This window comes from Geotrypetes seraphini, chromosome 13 (assembly GCF_902459505.1).
Source record: "Geotrypetes seraphini chromosome 13, aGeoSer1.1, whole genome shotgun sequence".
Classification (NCBI taxonomy): Eukaryota; Metazoa; Chordata; class Amphibia; order Gymnophiona; family Dermophiidae; genus Geotrypetes; species Geotrypetes seraphini.
Genome location: NC_047096.1, coordinates 10369874 through 10390217, shown reverse-complemented (window position 1 = coordinate 10390217; position 20344 = coordinate 10369874). Strand labels below are relative to the sequence as shown.

Genomic DNA, 20344 nt, shown 5'->3' with positions numbered 1-20344 from the left:
GATATTTTCATATTACTTGAGGTTGATCCGGATCTTGCTAATCTGATACCCAATATCAAGCATTGCATTGCCAAACTTTGGCCTTGGGTGACGATGGTCCAGATGAAATTAAATGCTGCCAAGACTAAGCTTTTATGGCTTGGCCCAAAGTTAGACTCTTCCTTCTGCTGTGATGAGAATCTTTGAAAATTGAGTTTTCCTTGTTAATATTGGGAATTATCATTGACTCATCACTGACATTTAAGGATCAACTAAATTCTCTTGTTAAAAAGTGCTTCTTTAGCCTCTGTATTCTGAAAAGAGTGAGAATACTTTTTCATCAGCAACACTTCTCTGTATTGGTTCAATCATTTTGTCAAGGTTGGATTATTTTAATTCAACGTACCTGGGTCTTTCAAAAGTCAGTTTGCAGAGACTCCAGTTGATACAGAATACTGCTGCTAAGCTCATCTTCGTTAAGAGTAAATTGGACCATCTAACCCTGTTACTTAATGAATTACATTGGCTCACAGTGTATCTTAGAATTCAATTCAAGTGCATTTGTATTGCATTTAAGATCTTATTTGGCATTTTCACCACTTTGTTTCCTCTAGACTGGAATGTGCATAGATCTCATCTTGCCAGAAGTTCCCAAAAATTAAAACTTACATTTCCTTCCTTTAGGGGTAAAAACAGAACTTTCAGGAGACTCAGTCATTTTTTCACTTTCAAACTAACAGCGCTCTGGAACAATTTACCGCTTGTATTAAGAAGTTTAGACCCCTTTGCTTTATTCCGAAAAGCCCTGAAAACTTTGTTTGCTAAACATTTTGGAAACTAACCATACTAGTTTACATTTTTCTTTTATTTATGTATTATGTTTTTGTTTTTGTTAACCAAGTCAAGCTCTTTCTGGTTGAAGACCCGGTCTATAAAACTAAGTTTTAGTTTAGTTTAGTTAACCACCACTAAAGGCTTCAAAAGAGCTCAGAAACTGCTCTCATATAAAACGAACATATACACAAATCTTCCCAGCCCCCAAAGGCTGATGGGCATCAAAGAATCAGCTTGGAAAAGCATAAACAGACTATAACAGTAGGCCGGCGCAGTAAGGACTGGGTGGGGATCTAGAATGTCTCACCTATCTACTGGAAAAGAGCTTACCAGGGTAAGTAAATAATCTCTTTTTCCAGTGCGATAGGTGAGATATTATAATAATAATTTTATTCTTATATACCGCCAAAGCCATGATAGTTCGAGGCGGTTTACAACAAGAAGCGCTGGACAATCAGCGAAGAGGTCACAATTCAAAGTCAACAATACAATCTTACATAATGGAAGTGGAAAGCTATATAGTTCTTAAGGTTACTGGTTAAATTAGCAGAGCTATAAAAATTCTTAGTTTACAAATTGATTGAACAAACTCGTTTTTACCAATTTTCTAAAATTGAAGTAGGTTGAGGAGTGCGTGATAACGTTACTCAGCCAGTCGTTCCATTTGCCTGCCTGGAAGACAAGGATTCTGGCCAGGAATCTTTTGTAGTAGCAGGCTTTTATTGTCGGATAGGTGAACAGATGTATTCTTCGTGTGGGCCTAATAGAACTTGCCAGGTTAAATTGGGAAACTAGGTAAGTGGGGGCCAGATCAAATATTGATTTATAACACAGACAAGAGAACTTAAACAGAATGGGATGTACAAAAGCAGTCCCCAAATAGCTAGGGTGGGCTGGCTGCACCAATCCTGAAGACAAAGGACCCAAAGACAGAGTCCTGTCTTGCTTGCCAAATTCACTTCTGTAAAACTTGGCAAATGTGTAAAGAGAAGACCATGTTGCCACCCTTCAAATCACCTCACAGGAGACAGTTCAAGCTGCGGCCCACAAAGAAGCCACACTTGTGGAAGAATGTGCCTTGATGGAAACAGGAGACTGTTTCCCAGAAAGAATGTAGACTGATGAAATGGCTCTACAGAGCAATCTGGAAATTGTGGCCTTGAAAGCAGGAGTGCCCCACTTAACTGCCTTGAAAGCAGGAGGACCTCATTTAGGTGGCTTGTTCATTTCCACCTTGTTTTAAGCTAATGTGTTCTAGTGCAATAGGTGAAACGTTCTAGACAAATGGTTTATTTCCCTCTAGCCGCGTGCTGCTACAGAAGGAATCCACTCCGGATTTTTCACTCTGCCTCTGCTGTACTTCACTGTGGTATGCAGGAAACTGCTTCATAAGGCGCTCGAGGTAGCACAAAAAGTAAAAATTATAGCTGACAGCTCTGTTGGCTAACATGGAATTTTGGAAGAGTCTCCAACCAAACTTATCCATAGTATGGCCCTTCCTACCAGGAGGGACCAACGCATAAACATTAGCTGAAGCAGATTTCTTTAAAGTAGACTCTACAATCAGGGATTGATGAGGTAATTGGGGTTTATCAAATCCCGGGAGAGAAATTACTTTGTAGAGAGACTCCAGTTTCCTAGGCGCCACCGGTCTCGAGAGTGGTGATTCAAGATTCTTATAAAAAGTTTCCCTCAAGATGCCATGCAAGGGGAGCTTCAGCATTTCCTTTGGAGGTTGGTCATTTACAGCTTCAGTAGAAGATAGAGACAGATCCAGGTCAGAGTCTTCCTGTAAGTCAGAGTCCTGAAGCAGAGAAGGAGAGCGTTGCTTCAACCGGCGTCATTCTGATGTCAGTGGTTCAAAATGTTTTCTCTTGCCATATTTGATGGGGCTCCTGTCAGAATGCCTGGAAGATTGAGATGGAGATTGATGCTTGGAGGCCCGATGCTTCAGTGCCAGTGTGGCCAAGCTGGATCTGTGGGTCGATTCCCTCTGAAGCACCGGTGGAGCATCGATGGTGCCAGGAATCCAGGCCACGTTAAGCTAAGGCTGGATCGGTACCGGAGAAGTCAATGTCAGGAGCAGCAAGTGAAACTGATCCCTGAGCTCCTCCCAAAGCAAAGCATCGAGCTTTTACCTCAGACTAAGCACCGGTACTGGAGACCTTGTTGCCGGTGCCACAGGTGCTGCAACACATTCCGGCGAGGATGATGCCAATGTTGAGGCACTCATCATTAAAGGAATTTTACAAGGAAGATCAGCACTTACAAGTCTGAACACGGTGTTCGGGACCCAAACACTGCAGGCACCAGCTGTGAGGGTCCGTAAGCAAAATAGTGCAATAGCAACCACACTTTTTAAAACCCATCTGTGGGCGTGACATGGATGGAAACATCACCTCAGCCAAATTAAACTCGATGGCTGAGGCGGATGACAAGGCCCCGCCGGGCCAAAACCCACAGACAGCAAAAAATGAATAACTTTTTTTTTCCTTTTAATTATTTTCTAAATGAAAAAGAAAATAAATAAAATAAGATATGACAAGAATATAAGAAAACTGAGCGTGGGAAAGCAAAAGAGGATCAACGGCTGTTGTAACGTGACTTCTTAGCTCCGCAGAAAACTAAGAAATGAGGGACCGCATGCCTAAGTCGGGCAGGAAGGCACTTGCACATGCACGGTGTGGACTATCGTGAACTTTCTGAAATCTTAAAGTGTCAATGCACTTTTATAGTGTCCATACCGGGGCTCCGTCAGTGACATCACCCACATGTGAGAATAAGCTGCCTGCTTGTCCTGGGATAATACCCTTAAATAAAATTGCAGAGCAGATCAAAAACACTTCTGAGCAATTTGCTTTCAGAAAACAAAGTGAGGGAGCAGGAGCAGCTCCCTGCGAAGTAGGTAGAGTTGGAAAACATACTTGCTGGTTCAGATACAAGATCCTAGTGTTCTGGACCACTAGAAACAGAGTTATAAAAATCAGGAGTGAGGGCTGGGTGGGGGGGGGGGAACCTGTCACAAACAGGTTTTATACTCCTAAGGTACCAAGACTGGCACCAGAGTACAAGAGGGGAGAATCTGAATATCTTGCTCCAGGAAAAGCTTACAATCACCTAGGTTCTCCAGGCCCTGAATTGCACAGGATTACCCACCTACCATTTGCTGGTACAGAGTTTTGTTCTAGTTTTCATGCATTTGTTATAAAGCAGTTTTTGGTATATCTTGTTCCTTACTTTTCTTTGAGTCACTCTAATAAGAGTACACAGAGAGTGCATCTGTTTACATATCCCTCCATAAAATCATGTCATTACAAGAAGTTCCTTGAGAGAACTTTCTCATTTCAGGCCGCTAAATTGAATACTTGGCTGGGAAAAATTATGTTAGAGGCTACTTCTTATTTAGATTTTAGAAAATTGTTAAAGACACAACTATTCGATAGGTTGGTATCTTAATGCATTCTGTCTTAATTTTTAACATGTTCTTCCTTATCTTAGTTTGATGTATTTAATCTGTATGGCATGTTTTTAACTTGATGTTATTTTGCTTGCATTGTATGTATTACCTTTTTTGTTGTGAACCGCTTAGAACCTTTTAGGTATGGCGGTATATGAAAAATAAATTATTATTATTATTAAAAATAATAAAAGGGACAACTTCCCTATGAGGAAAGGCTAAAGTGGCTAATGCTTTCCAGCCTGGAGCAGAGATGACTCAGGGGAGATATGATAAGAGGTCTATGAAATACTGAGTGGAATGGAAAAGGTGGTAGAAGCGTGGAACAGTCTCCCGGAAGAGATGTCTGAATTCAAGAGGGCCTTGGATAGGCACGTAGGATCTCTCGGAGAGAGAAAGAGATAATGGTTACTGTGGATGGGCAGACTAGATGGGCCATTTGGCATCTGCCGTCATATTTCTATGTGAATTGCTTGTTTACTCTTTCCAAAAATACTAGGACTAGGAGGCATGTGATGAAACTACTAAATAGTAGATTTAAAACAAACCAGAGAAAATATTTCTTCACCCAATGGGTAATTAAACTCTGGAATTTGTTACCAGTGAATGTAGTGAAAGCAGTTAGCTTAGCAAGATTTAAAAAAGGTTTGGATAATTTCCTAAAAGAGAAGTCCATAAGCCATTATTAAGATGTCTTGGGGAAATCCACTGCTTATTCCTGGGATAAGCAGCATAAAATCTGTTTTTCTCTTTGGGATCTTATCAGGTACTTGTGACCTGGGTTAACCACTGTTGGAAACAGGATACTGGGCTTGGTGGACCTTCAGTCTGTTCCAGTATGGCAGCTCCTATGTACTAAATGTCCTCTGAATAAAATAAGTGACATCATCAAATTAGTTGTTTTATGTCTCCATCTGCTGGTAGAAGAGCATAAACCTATGCACCTGGTTTGGTCTGGAGGGATGTTGAGGAATGTATGTTCACTGTACACTGCTGGAACTATTAAGTAATATTAACTCACGAGGAATATATTTTTCAGTGAGCCTTCGATACTTGTAGGCCACAGCTATTTTATATCCATCAACCTACAAGTAGATTTACATAGGGAAATTCCTGCGGGATTTTTCCTTGAAAATCATTATGAGCTGCTGGTAGCAGGTAATCTTTAACCCATAAATCCACAGTATGTGGGATAAAGCGGAGATACTTTCCTGTAATGGAGTTCTCCACAAATCCTAGGACAATGCAGCCACACAAAAAGTGATGTCACTCTTACCTAAGTTAGTCTCTCTCTTCCACATTAACCAGAACATTGTACTGCCATCTCTTTTTTCCAAAAACAAGCTCTTATTCAAGTGAGGCCTTGCTCTATACCCTATACTGAGGAAGAGTCCTGTTGTACTACCTGAATCATACCAGAAACTATAATAAATCCTCTCAACTTTTTGTCTCTATGCAACCATGACTCTAGGCCTCCACATTTTCAAGCGTACATTTTCTAATTGGTTAGCGCACTGCATTTCATTCTGCTTCAGTTAGACTGACCTAAAACCTCCAGACCATGTTGATTTGCAACAATTACGGACTATGTTTATGTCAGCGGTGAATATCTGCTCTGCACCCCTAAAATCTGTAAAGTCAAATGGTCCTCTACCCATAAATTCACAAAGCATTATTGGCTTGACTCCTCTTCTAGCGTGGGCAATCACTTTAGTCAGGTTGTCCTCCAGAGTTTATTTTTATGAGTATCCAACCATCCTAAGGCTGACACACAAGTTGCCTCACTGGTTAAATTAGAACCAGGCAAACTTCAGCTTGGCAGTCACCAGAAATATGGCTCCATTATCCTGGCTGTTATTTGGAGAAAATGCAGTGGTTTACCTGTAAAAGGGGTTCTCTGTAGACAGCAGGATAATCTAATATAGACACACCATCCTGCCCACTGTCCTCTCCAAATAAAAAAGAAAAAGGGAAAAATTGTCTATTACATTTTCTTTTGCCCGAGTCTATTATAGAATATGGGTTGTCTCAGCGTGGTGTTGACTGAGCAAGGACTTGCAATAGTTGACTTGGGAAAGCAGATGCATACCTAGAAAAGACTTATGATAGGTTTTGGGCTAGAAAAGGGTAGAACCTTTTACACAGCAATCAGAGCACATTACCACTGGTATGGCTGCATTATCCTGGCTGGCCTATTTTTAATTTAATTTCACATTTATAGCCTACTTAATCATTATTATAGCATATAGCTCAAGGCAGGGTTCAATAAGAATTAAATAAGTTGCAATAAAATATTTTTGACAAAATGATTATCTGCGCCATTACAAGAGAAAATATTTTTTAAGCAAACAGAAGTTATAATCAAATCAATATAATAGTATATGACCATATTACTTTATTATAAAAAGTAATGTTTGTTAAACAACCATTTTAAAAAAATCTTTGATGAAGTTTCTCTTATATCTGATATGAACATAGGTATAAGGGTAAAGACAAAGACAGTTCGGTAGCCTACAAAATTTATTGATATATGAAACTCTTAGAATTTAACAAGATTCTGTTCTTAGAAGGGGATATTGATTCAATGAGCTACAATCCTACATTTGCCATTAATATAAATAACACACCTTTTGTAATGTACACAAACTACACTTAGAAGGAGGAGTCCAGGAATCTACTTCCATGTTATCTGAATTTTTGCTTTGTTCAAGAGATGCAAAGGTTTGTGATAAAGATTTCTTTGAAGAAGCAACTGATTTGGAGTCTCCTCTTAAGCTATTTTTTCGTGGAGTTTCTGCAAGTGATGTCTGAAGTTTCTTGAAAAAGCACAGAGAAAATTATATTGTGCTAACTTGTATATACACAGCAATGTACAAGCTATACTTAGTGAAATCAAAGAGGGATACTTTAAGCAATTAACATATCATCCAGATATATCAGGTGTAAGCTCCCATTCCTAAAGGGTTTACTGTTAAAACAGACAAGAAAGCCGATGTCACCAAGTGACATTGCTTACTTGTAAAGGGGTACCCCCTGCCACACTTCATGGAGCTCTCCCTTTAGCTCAGAGAAATCTTTTTGATTTCTGTAAGCCTGCATGTGGGTTCCTTTGCAACCACACAGCCCATCCCCTCCTTCAACCTATTTCAGAACAATATGAATTTAGAAATTTTCTTTTCCCTTTGCCCTTTAGTAGGGCAGGAAGGAGGGCGAGTTTGGCTGTGCTTCTCTGCCGTCTATGGAAACCCCCCATTACAAGCAACTTTACGTTCTCTGCTGACAAGTAGAGGGATGAAAACATACTCCATGGTGATTTCAGAGTAAGGGCCACTTCATTGTGTTATATTAATAGAAGTAGTCTAAAATATAGATGGTTGGAGGAAAGATGCTTGTTGAACAAAGTTGGAAAAATAGCGTGTAAAATGATTGTGCAATATAGCTTGTCTAAAAGCTGTATTTCTGGATAGAAAACTGGTCCAGTCAGTAATATTTTGTAAAAGTATACAAAGAAGCCCATGTGGCAGTCCTGCAAATTTCATCAAGGGTGGCTGCCTTGAAGTGAGCTTAGGAAGTTGCTTTGGAGTCCCAATTTTTATTGGAGGCTGGAGGTTCACTTGAAGATAGCAGGATAAAATGCACTCAGAGACCCAGGTTAAAAAGCTATGGGACTCATTTTCAAAACACTAAGATGTCCAAAAAGCAGCATAAACCGTCACTTGGACATTTTTCTCGCCAAAACGTTCAAGTGTTGATTTTTGAAACTGACTTTCTGGATGTCTTGCTAGGCTTCTTGTCCATTGAGCGTCCAAAGTTCAAAGCGGTCATGTTGGAGACATGTTATGGGTGGGTTGTGGGCGTCTTACGGTGATAATCGAACATTTCCCAAGACATCCAGGATGCAGCTTAGATGTCTGGAGCCAGACCTGTTTTGAAAGCATCTAAGTGCCAAAAAGGTACCCAAATTGATCAGATGACCACTGGAAGGATTAAGTAATGACCCTCCACACTCCCCCAGTGGTCAATGATCCTCTCCCACCCCTCAAACATCTGAATGAAACAGTACATGTCTAGTATGGGAGAGCAGCAAGCAGGTGTCTGAAGTAACCTGGTGAGCAGTGTAGTGAACCATAGAGAGGAGGACCCAGGCCCATATCCCACTCTAACCACTACATTTATGGTGGAAAGTATGACCCCACCAAAGCCCTACTATATTGCTATATAGGTGCCACCTGGAGTTATAAGGTCTATTGGGATGGTAGATAGGTGGGTATGGTAGATTATGGGGGAGTTTTGGAGGGCTCACCATACATCATAAAGGGGTTATGGTGAGATGTACACCTGGCACAGAAGCAGTGCCCTCTAAGGTACCTCACTGCTCTGCTAGCATGTCTGTGTGTCCGGTGTAGTTTAAATGGTGGCCCTTTTAAATGGTGGCCCTTCCTATGTCCAAATGACTTGGGTTTAGACGTTTAGAACTTGGATGCTTTTGTGTTTGAAAATGGCCAAAAAAGTTAGGCATCCTAAGGTTGGACGTCCTGATGGCCAAGACCTCTAAATAGTAAATTTTAAATTGGTTATATTTATATATAAATTGTTACAGGGAATGGGACCAGAAGGTTTAATGAAGTATTTAACTTTCCCAATAAATAGAGTTACCTCACAGTATAAATAGTCATTGAGGCTTGGTTATTCTGTAAATTCATTAGAAATCTTTGGTAAACAAATCTTTTGAGTTTATAGGAACAAAACTTTGGGATGATTTTCCAACTGCACTATTCTTATTATATCTTTCAAAAATTGTTAAAAATTTTTATTTTTAATGATTTTATTAAATTAATAATTTTGTTTGAACATAATATTTTTAAAATTGTTATCCACTTAGAATCTATTATGAGAATAGTGCGGAATATAAATAAGAAAGAATAGATTAGAATTTTTTTTAAAAAAAAAGATGGATGTGCTGACATTAGAAGACCTGAACCACAAGTTTGATAAGTGCTCTTTTGATTTTATAATTGTAATCTGTCTGGTTATAGGGCTTGCTGCCTGAAATCTAGTCTTGAATTCTTAATTAGTTAAACTGAGCTGACTCTATATATCTGTATTGTGATGTACTGCTCTGTTTTCAAACCTAGACCTTTTTCTTCCTCAAACCCTCCCCCCTAAAACAAACAAACTTTTCCTTCCTTTTTGGCTAACCTTGGTACAAGAGTCTTTCTTGAGCTGCTAATTTTTCTAAACATTCCTAGCTTGGGTTCTTAAACTGTAGATAAGTTCTGTACGGTTTATTTTACATTGCCAAAGCTTGGATAGGTAGCAGATTAACCTTTTCCTATCGTAATAAATTTTACGTTACGCTGGTTCCAATCGTAATTATTTTAGCAAAGTTTTGTATTATTCACCGTTATCATTTACGGCTATTGTAAACATAATGTAAATAAGTCATAAGCCTGTAAATTAAAATATTTTGTGTTCCTGTCATGTACTGTATGTCCCATGCTATGGGACATACGATGGCAATGACATTTTTGGAATATCCCGTCAGCCGGGACACACAATGCAGTTGATTTATTGGGCAGGAACATGAGCCCTGAATCAGACAAATGCAGGATATATGTGAAGATATGGTCCAGCGGGCAATGGAGCGGTTGTAAACCATGATCCTGAGCCCATACTGAAAAACGTTTCCATTTTGTTGCATATGATTTCTGCGTAACAGGTCGTCGTGATGCAAGAAGAACTGTTTTCACAGATTGGGAAAGCGGGAGATCAGTTAGGAGTGAGCTTTCAATTTCCATGCCGTGATACTCAGGCTGCAGAGATTGGGATGTAGCAGCTGGCCGTTGTGTTGAGACAGAAGAGATGGATGGTCACTCAAGGGTATTGGGGATGTATCCAGTAGATCCAGAAGCAGTGGAAACCAGACTTGTCTGGGCCACCCGAGTGCAATGAGAATGAGATTTGCTTTGTCTACTGAAACCTTCTGAAGCACTCTGGGGATGAGAGGGAATGGTGGGAACACATAGAGCAGAATGTGGTTCCATGTAATTGAAAAGGCAACCCTGGCTAGAGCTCGTGGAGCTGGCCGCAGGGAGCAAAAGAGGGTGCACTGTGCATTGATTGAAGAAGCAAAGAGATCCACTTGAGGAGTCCCCCATTGATGGAAAATGGATGTAACTACTACAGGATTGAGGGCCCATTTGTGTGGGTCGAGTTTCCTGCTGAGGGAGTCTGCCAGGATATTTTGATCCCCTGGAATGTAGACTGCTCGAAGATCTATGCCGAGAGTCAGGGCATAGGACCAGAGACGATATGCTTCTCTGCATAGTTTGAGGGATCCGGAACCGCCCTGGTTTATATAGAACATGGTCACATGATTATTGGTCTGAATGAAAATGTTCTTGTGTCGAAAAGCTTGAAGTGCATAGAACACTGCTCTGAGTTCTAGATGATCGATGTGAAGGGACTGCTCAGATGGTGTCCACTGACCCTGCGTGCAAAGATTGTTGAGGTGTGCTCCTGAGTGGAAGCATTGGTGGTGATGGTTAGAGAAGGCGGTGGGAGCTGTAAAGGACATCCTGCATGAAGGGAGGTGGAGTGAATCCACCACAGAAGGGAATCTTTGATGTTGGAAAGTAGGGGAATCAGCTGTGACAGTGGGTGTAGTTGCTGGTTCCAGTGCAACTTGAGGTGCCATTGCAATGGACGCATGTGGTACCAATGAAAGAGAGGCTGCCATGTGGCCTAGCAGACATAATATATCGCAAGCTGGTAAGAGAGTTGACTGTCTTGCTTGGGTTGCCAATCGTATGATTGCATGATGTCTTTCTTGAGGCAGATAGGCCCTTGCAGTGGTGGTATCTAGAAGTGCTCTAATGTAAGTTAGGGTGCACACTGGAGTGAGTTTGGACTTTTTGACGTTGATGATGAAGCCCAGACTTTGCGAGGTATGTACCGTGGTTTGAATGGTGAAAAGAAGATGGTCTTTGGAATGACCTAGTAATAGCCAATTGTCCAGGTATGGAAACACTATATGATGTTGTGTTCTTAAATGTGCTGCCACCACTGCCAAGCATTTCATGAAGACTCGTGGGGCTGACGAGAGGTCGAATAATAGGACCTTGTATTGGAAATGGTGATTGAGAAATTTTAATCTGAGGAATTTTTGGGAAGGATGAATGGGAACATGCGTGTAAACATCCTTGAGATCCAGGGTGGCTAACCAGTCGTACTGATGAAGGAGAAGCAGAATCACCGAAAGGGAGAGCATGCAGAACTTTTCCCTTTTGAGGCAGACATTGAGAGGTCTGAGGTCAAGTATTGGACAAAGGCCCTTTGTCTGCTTGGGGAGCAGGAAAAACTTTGAGTAGAACCCCCGATTGAGTGAATGGCATTGTTTCAGAGAAGAAGTGAGATTTCTGTTGCCAACTGAGAGACATGTTGAGATATGTTGAGGAGGAACTGTAGGTGGTGGTGGAGCTTTGGAAGGCATGGTATGGGATTGGAAATTTAGTCAGTACCCTTGAAGCACAATATGAGGACCCATTGGTCTGTTGTGATCTGCTGCCAAATTGAGTAAAAATGTGTTAGTTGCCCCCCTACTGGAAGATGGTCAAAAACTAGGAGCAGGCTTGAGTGTCGGGAGTTGAGAGACGGCCTGCTGCTTACTGCCCCGAGGATGTTGTCTAGGTGCATACTGAGATGACTGAACATATTGCAAAGGAGCTCTGGCATAAAGTGTAAATCATCTCCTTGGATAATATTGCTGGAAAAACTGTTGTGGTTATGTTCTTCTGTAGGGATAATTAGCAGAAGGGCAATGAAATTGGTGAGACTGATCAGAGAGAGTCGTCGAAAGTTCTCAGCTGGCTGAGGAATCCTCCCTTCAGTTGAGAAACAGTGTCTTTCACCTTTGTGCCAAAAAGGCTGTCTCCCAAGCAAGGAGCATCCACCAGCCTATCATGAAGGTCTTCCCTAAGATTTGATGTCTTCAGCCATGCAGTGCATCTGACAGCTATAGCCACAGCTGCTGTCCTAGTGATCATATCATAAGCGTAATAGTTTGTCTTGATTAGATGGTAAGTGGATTCTTGAAGAGCCACCTGTAAATTTGGAATGGACTCGGGCAAAGTTGATTCCAGCTGTTGTAGGATTGAGTGCTGAAAATGCAAAATTTGGAGCTGGTGGGCCATAATTCTGACAGACAGGATAGCACCCTGGTAGACTTTGCAGCCTGTAGAATCTAAGAGACGACAGTTCTTACCAGGAGGGGCATTAGTGATGGACCTGAACGCCTTGCCCTTTTTAATGGCTGACTCTGAAACCATAGATTGGTGAGGAAGCTGAAGGGAATCATGACCAGGTACCTTCTGCACTTTATATTTAATTTCAAGTCGCTTGGATACTGACCACGGCTTTTGCCAATTATTGAGCTGAAGATCCTGCAGGGTTTGATGCACTGGTAAGGCAACAAGATCCTTTACTGGAGACTGACAGGATTGAAGGATGGTTTGGAAATCCTTACTACCTGAGGGAGTTGTATCTGGAATTAGACTGAGAAGCAAAGATACCTTTTGTAAAAACTTTGGGTAAGAATGCTCCTTTTTGATGGCAGGCTGGGGCACAGGCTGGTCAGGTTTCTCTTAAGTCATCAGGCAAAGACTCCTGCTGGTCCAGCCATTCCCTGGGAGATGATGGCCCCTGGGTTGGAAAGGAATTCCAATCTATAAAAGGGGGTATGTGTACCTCAGCTGGTGGTGGTGAAAAACACTGTTGAGGCTCCAAAACAGGAATAGGGGGTGCAGGAACTGGTTACTGGAAAACCCCCGCACTCTCCTGCATAAACTTCAGAAAAATGGTGAAAAAACTGGCCATGGACTAAAAGGACTGAGTAACAGGAGAAGGAGCAGCTTGTGCCAAAGGAGACAAGGCTAACCGTTTAGGAGGTACCTATGACTGTGCTATGGTCCAGCGAAGAAGCACCCTATTTGGATTTGGAAGTCAACTTCACTTGCCTTGGTCCAAATGCTGCATGCAAATCTTTGAGGGAAAGCAGGGGGGAGGACGAGGCCACAGCTGGGCCTGTGGAAATCCCCTTTGATAAACATGCCACTGTGAGGCTGTTCACTGAAGCCTTGTTAGTGGGATGTGTCAGAGCCATTGCTTCTATATTGCCGGGAGTCCCTTCTTCCTGTTCTCTTTCTTAGTAAACGCTGCCGTGGCTGAACCTTTATGATTTCCGTCAGCTCTGGCGGGTTACGCTACCCTCCCCCGCTGAAACCGAAGCGAGGCCCTGAGGGGAGGGAGCTGAAAAAGTCAGCTGCTTTGCTGGCATGCAGCGTTGTTGAAGGCATAGACATTCTGAAGAGTCTTTGCGATCCTAGCAACCGCCGTATGAGAACGCAGTTTCCCAAGGAAAAACTTGGTTTATTTATTTATTTTTTACAGTGTGAATTGGGTACTTGCGGTTTGAAGAAGTAAAGAAATCTACGTGCCTGCAGAAACAGTGAGTGAATTTCACGCTATGTACTGAAGTTTCTCTTTTGTTGTTTTTTTTTTACACAGACTGCTCTAAAGACAAGAAAGCAAATGCTTTCTGACTAAAAAGTCTTAAATGTTTGGGGTTTTTTTGAAGAGTGAGAGAGAGAAAGAGAGCCACAACTGTGAAGAAGTGGGTCAGAAAAAAATTGACAGTTGGAAGGGAAGGGAGCTCAAGAAGTAGGCAAACCTGCATATGCTCAGTAAGCTCAAAAGCTTACTATAGCTATGGGAGAGAGTACCGACATCATTGGCTCAGGCAGAGACTTCACCAATCAAGTGGGGCTGCATATCCTCTGCCTCTCTCTGGAGAAAGTTCTGACTGTGGAATCGGAAAGAAGTAGGGAGATTGTGGATGCCTTTCAAGAGGCTCTGCTCAGACAAATGGTGACAGAACCCAAAGGGAAAAAGCGATATTGGATCTGGTCCTCACAAATGGGGAGAGTATCTCTAATGTTTGAGTGGATGCTCACCTGGGAAGTAGCGATCAAACGGTTTGGTTTGATATAACAGCTAAAGTGGAGAGCAGCCATTAATACCTAAAGTCATAGAGTTCAAACGTACGGACTTTAATAAAATGGCAGAGTACCTGAAGAAAGAGCTGTTAGGATGGGAGGACATAAGAGAAGTGGAAAGACAGTTGTCTAAGGTGAAAGGAGCGATAAAAATGGCTACGGACCTTTACGTGAAGAAAATCAATAAAAACAAGAGAAAAAGGAAGCCGATATGGTTTTCCAAACTAGTGGCGGAGAAAATAAAGGCAAAAGAGTTGGCGTTTCTGAAATATATAAAAACCCAAGAAGAAGAGTACAGAAAGGACTACCGGGTGAAACTGAAAGAAGCCAAGAGACAGGTACATCTGGTGAAAGCGCAGGTGGAAGAGAAAATGGCTAAAAATGCAAAAAAGGGAGACAAAATTTTTTTCCAGATATATTAGTGAAAGGAGGAAGATGAAAAATTGAATTGCTAAACTAAAAGATGCTAGGAACCGATATGTGGAGAGTGATGAGGAAAAAGCAAACATGCTAAACAAATACTTTTGCTCTGAGTTCATGGAAGAAAATCCTGGAGAAGGACCGATGTTGTTAGCAAAGTTACACAAGAAAATTGAGTAGATTCTGCGCCATTCACAGAGGAAAGTGTTTATGAACAACTAGAAAAACTGAAGGAAGACAAAGTGATGGGACCAGATGGGATCCATCCCAGGAAACTAAGGGAGCTCAGAGAAGTTCTGGCAGGTCCTATTAAAGACTTGTTCAACAAATCTCTGGAGATGGGAGTGGTTCCTGGGGATTGGAGGTGAGCGGATGTGGTCCCTATTCACAAAAGTAGTCGCAGAGATGAAGCAGGAAACTACAGGCCGGTAAGCCTCACTTCAGTTGTTGGAAAAATAATGGAAGTGTTGCTGAAAGAAAGGATAGTGAACTTCCTAGAATCTAATGGGTTACAGGATCTGAGGCAACATGGCTTTACTAAAGGTAAATTGTGCCAAATGAACCTGATTGAATTTTTTGATTGGGTGACCTGAGAACTGTATCAAGTACATATGATAGGTTTAGAACAAATGCTAGAAAGTTCTTTTTTACCCAGAGGGTGGTTGACACATGGAACGTGCTTCCGGAGGTTGTGATAGGCCAGAGTACATTACAGGGGTTCAAGGAAGGTTTAGATAGGTTCCTAAAGGATAAGGGGATTGAAGGGTACAGATAGAAGTAGAGGTAGGTTAGAGAAATGGTCAGGAACCACTTCACAGGTCATAGACCTGATGGGCCGCCGCGGGAGCGGACTGCTGGGCGCGATGGACCTCTGGTCTGACCCAGTGGAGGCAACTTCTTATGTTCTTAAGTAATTTACTTAGATTTCAGCAAAGCCTTTGACACGGTTCCTCATAGGAGGCTCTTGAACAAACTTGAAGGGTTGAAATTAGGACCCAAAGTGGTGAACTGGATTAGAAACTGGTTGTCAGGCAGACGCCAGAGGGTGGTGGTTAATGGAAGTTGCTCAGAGGAAGGAAAGGTGAGTAGTGGAGTTCCTCAGGGTTCGGTGCTGGGGCCAATCTTGTTCAATATGTTTGTGAGTGCCATTGCTGAAGGGTTAGGATGATACCAAGATTTGTAACAGAGTAGACACTGAGGAGGGAGTGGAAAACATGAAAAAGGATTGACAAAAGTTAGAGGAATGGTTTAATATCTGGCAAAGAAATGCAGAGTAATGAATTTGGGGATTAATAATCGGAAGGAACCGTATATGCTGGGAGGTGAGAGGCTGATATGCATGGATGGGGAAGAGGGACCTTGGGATGATAATGTCTGAAGATCTAAAGGCGAAAAAACAGTGTGACAAGGCAGTGGCTGCTGCCAGAAGGATGCTGGGCTGTATAAAGAGAGGCGTAACCAGTAGAAGAAAGATGATGTTGATGCCCCTGTACAGGTCATTGGTGAGGCCCCTTTGTGTTCAGTTTTGGAGACCGTATCTGGCGAAGGACTTAAGAAGATTTGAAGCAATCCAGAGGAGGGCAACGAAAATGATGGGAGGTTTGTGCCAAAAGACGTATGAGGAGAGACTGGAAGCCCTGAATATGTATACCCTAGAGAAAGGAGGGACAGGGCAGATATGATTCAGCCATTCAAATAGTTGAAAGGTATTAACGTTGAACAAAATCTTTTCTAGAGAAAGGAAAATGGTAAATCTAAAGGACATAATTTGAAGTTGAGGGGTGGTAGACTCAAGAGCAATGTAAGGAAGTAATTCTTTACGGAGAAGGTGGTGGATGCCTGCGCTCCCAAGAGAGGTGGTGGAGAGGAAAACGGTGACAGAGTTCAAAAAAAGCATGGGATGAACACAGAGAATCTAGAATCAGAGAATAATAGTAAATAGCGAAGAACTAAGGCCAATACTGGGCAGACTTGCATGGTCTGTGTCTTTATATGGCCGTTTGGTTGAGGATGGGCTGGGGAGGGCGTCAATGGTTGGGATGGTGTAGATGGGCTGGAGTGAGCTTTGACAGAGACTTCTGTAGTTGGAACCTAAGCACAGCACTGGGCAGAGCTTTGGATTCTTGCCCAGAAATAGCTAAGAAAAAAATAAATTTTTAGATTGAATCAGGTTGGGCAGACTGGATGGGCCATTCGGGTCTTTATCTGCCATCATCTACTATGTTACTATGGATGTCAAGCAGTTTTGAAAATGAACATTTTTGGCATCTGAATTTTGGTCACACTTCAAGGATGTCCAAATTGGACTTAGACATAGTATCAAAAATACCCCTATATGTTTAGAAGATAGCTTGCCTGGATCATCGAGATTGTAGGTGACAAAAAGTTGGGAGGACTTCCTGCAGTCTTTAGAACCATGAAGGTAGTAGAGTAGGGGTGCCCAAAAGGTCGATCACAAAGACAACATGAGACGGTCGCAGAGCCCATCCCGGGCTCCGCAATAGACTCACGTTGCCTTTGCGTTCTTCCTGTTCCCCGACGCCACAACAGGCCAGCAGTGACTTCAGAAGCGCCGGGCAAGCCAGCCTCCCCCCACTTCCTCTCCGTCATCAGAATTGATGTTGGGGGGAAGGCTGCTGGCCTGTTGCAGCATCGGGAACAGGAAGAACTCGGCGGCAATGGCTGCGGAGGTTTGGGGGCCTGTTCCCAGACGGCGGTGGCTTGGGGGCCAGTTCCCAGACGGCGGTGGCTTGGGGGCCAGGTGACATCCCCGGTGGTGGCTTGGGGAGAAAAAATGGGAGACAAAGACAGGGAGGCAGAACGGGGAGACAGACAGGGAGACAGAAAGAAAGAAAGGGGGGCAGGGAGACAGAAAAAAGAAAGGGGAGGGAGCAGGGAGAGAGGAAGGAAAAGGGGGAGGGAATGGAGTGTGTCGGATGGCAGGGGGCGTGTAGGCAGAGAGGAAGAAAAATTTGGACTCATGGATGGACAGAGATGTTGGTTGGGGAATGCAATGAGGTCTGGAGGAAACGAAGCATGCAGGAGGCAGAAAGGAGGGAAGAAATATTGCATATGCACAGTCAGAAGAAGAAAGTGCAACCAGAGACTCATGAAATCACCAGACAACAAAGGTAGGAAAAATTATTTTATTTTAAAAATTAGTGATCAAAATGTGTCTATTTTGAAAATTTATATCTGCTGTCTATAAGTAGCACAAAGGGGTAGATAGATGTCTTCTCGCCAAACTTTTCCAATTTTTTCAAAATCTATTTTCTAGACAGATTTCCATGTCGTTTATCCAGTTTGTCTAAATCTCAAACTGGCATGTTAGAAGCATGGTGTGGGTGACATTAAGGAGGGCTTATGACTTGGATATTTTTCTCAAACAGAAAATCAAAATGAACACTCCAGTGTCAAAAAACCACACACAAAAAGCCAGAAAATGAAATTCTTAAAGCGAAAGAAAAGCATCAGATATGCATAGAGGTGAACCCACATTCTACCGCCGGTCATGCTAAGGCGGTAGAGTGTCAGTTCACCTCTACGCATGTCAGAGGCTTTTCTTTCGCTTTAAGAATTTCATTTTCTGGCTTTTTGTGAAGTGTTTTTTGACACTGGAGTGTTCATTTTGATTTTCTGTTTGAGATATTCCCTCCAGTCCTCTTGATTTTTCATTGTTGGATATTTTTCTGCCATAATTGAACATTTTAGAATATATCTAGGGCATTATTTGGTCATTTGGGGCCAGACCTATTTTAACAACGAATAAGTGCTAAAAAAATGCTCAAACTGAACAGATGACCACTGGAGGGATGTAAGCATGAACCCCCTTTCCCACCCCTATAAATGTAAACGAAACAGTACATACCTGCCTGTATGCCAGCTGCAGATGTTATGGCCAGTCCTATTACAGCAGCAAGGTCTCTGGAGTAGCCTGGTAGTTAGTGCAATGGCATGTAGCTGCTCAAGTAGTGCTAGTAAGACCTGAAAAAGTTTCCTCCTAAAAGATTCCAAGGTGTGGGCTCTGAACTCTTGACCCTTTTGAAAGCAGATTTGACTACCACAGAATAGTGAGGAAGCTGCTGTTTCTTGAATCTGGGAGCCTTTTGGATTCTGTACATAGTCTGCCTTCCCAGAAATAGGTTGCACAAAGAGAGAGGTTGCCCAATTCCTCATTTATGCTGCTTGAAGGATGCTGTGCACGGGTGCTGTCACAGCTTCCTTGGAGGGGGCAGTCCACCTCATATTCAAGGATGTCCCAACATTAAAAAAAATGACAAAGAAAAGCTCCTCCAGGGGAAACTTGCTCCTTTCCTGTGGTGGAAAAGGACCTGAAAGGAGACCAAGTAAGCTCCTCTCTGAGAACTCCTCTGCTTCAACATCAGATACCCAAGAGCGGTCCAAATTATACTCAGCAAAATACTCATGAGAAGGCTGAGCCTGTGTCTGCCTTGGACTCACGTTCAGACTGAGTGAGAGCACCAAGGAACAAGTCCTTTCCTGCACTGGAAAGTCGATGGAGCCATGCCAAAAAAAAATTGCTGAGTGTTTAGTGGCACCGCCCCAGAGCATACCTGAACAGGCAAGTATGAAGCATACTTTCTCCTGCCTCCAGCGCTGCCATCTTGAAAATGGTATCACCTGATCATGCTCAAGATCAGTCTGCCAAATAAAGGAATTTTTCCTTCATTTGGTATTCTGGGCAGAGAATGCCAAATAAGGGAATTTTCCCCTTATTTGGCATCTGACCCTTCTCAGTGAATCCTAGAATATGAGTGAGGTCAGGTACTGCCATTTTCCAAGATGGCAGCGCTGGAGGCAGGAGTAAATGGGCATTTCTCCTCCTTCTTTACTAGGTATGCCTTGGGGTGGAGATCTGGAGAAGGGGGTTAGGGGGTATCACTAGATAATAAGGATTTTTATTGTAAAGTAGTGGAGAAGAAGATGTCAGGTTAGGTCAGAGGGGCATTACTATCAGGGATTTTTAGCTTAATGTTGGGGACAAGTTGGGGTTAGATCAGGGAAAGGACGGAGGCCACTAAACAACCAGAGATTACAAGTGCTGGTGAATTGTTTCTTGGGTTCCTATCAGTGTATCAAACTGGATGGACCATTCAGGTCGTTATCTGCTGTCATCTACTATGTTACTTTGTATGAGACAATCACACTTCTCACTGATAGGAAGAGAGATATTTGGCAATGAACTACAGATTGCTGCCATGTTATAATTCAGTGGTAATTTGCATGCTCATTGCTTACTGCATAGTTATGGAATTTTATTGTTAATATCATGGCAGAAGCCACACAGCTTTCTGCGTTGGCCCTAGAAACACAGGGGGTTGTGAAGTCAGAAGTTTAGTGTGTATGTGTGGGGAGGGGCGGACTGCCCCAGATACAGTCTTTGCAGGGACGCTGGTGCCTCTTCACTCCCCCAGGTACCTCTTTAAATATTATTCGCCAGCGCAAGCAGCATCTTCCACCTGCTGCTCGCTCTGGCCTCAGCTCCCTTGACATCACCTCCTGGTCACAGGACAGGACATGACGTCAGAAGAGAGCTGAGGCTGGCATGAACAGCAGGTAGAAGATGCTGATTACACTGGCA

At 42.5% G+C, this 20344-nt stretch overlaps 1 protein-coding gene across 9 annotated transcripts in view; it reads right to left on the bottom strand.

Moving 5' to 3' along the window:
- The window catches only part of SYCP1 (synaptonemal complex protein 1), a 327903-nt gene that overhangs the window by 21165 nt on the left and 286394 nt on the right, over positions 1-20344 (bottom strand). The gene's annotated exons all lie outside the window — the stretch shown is intronic.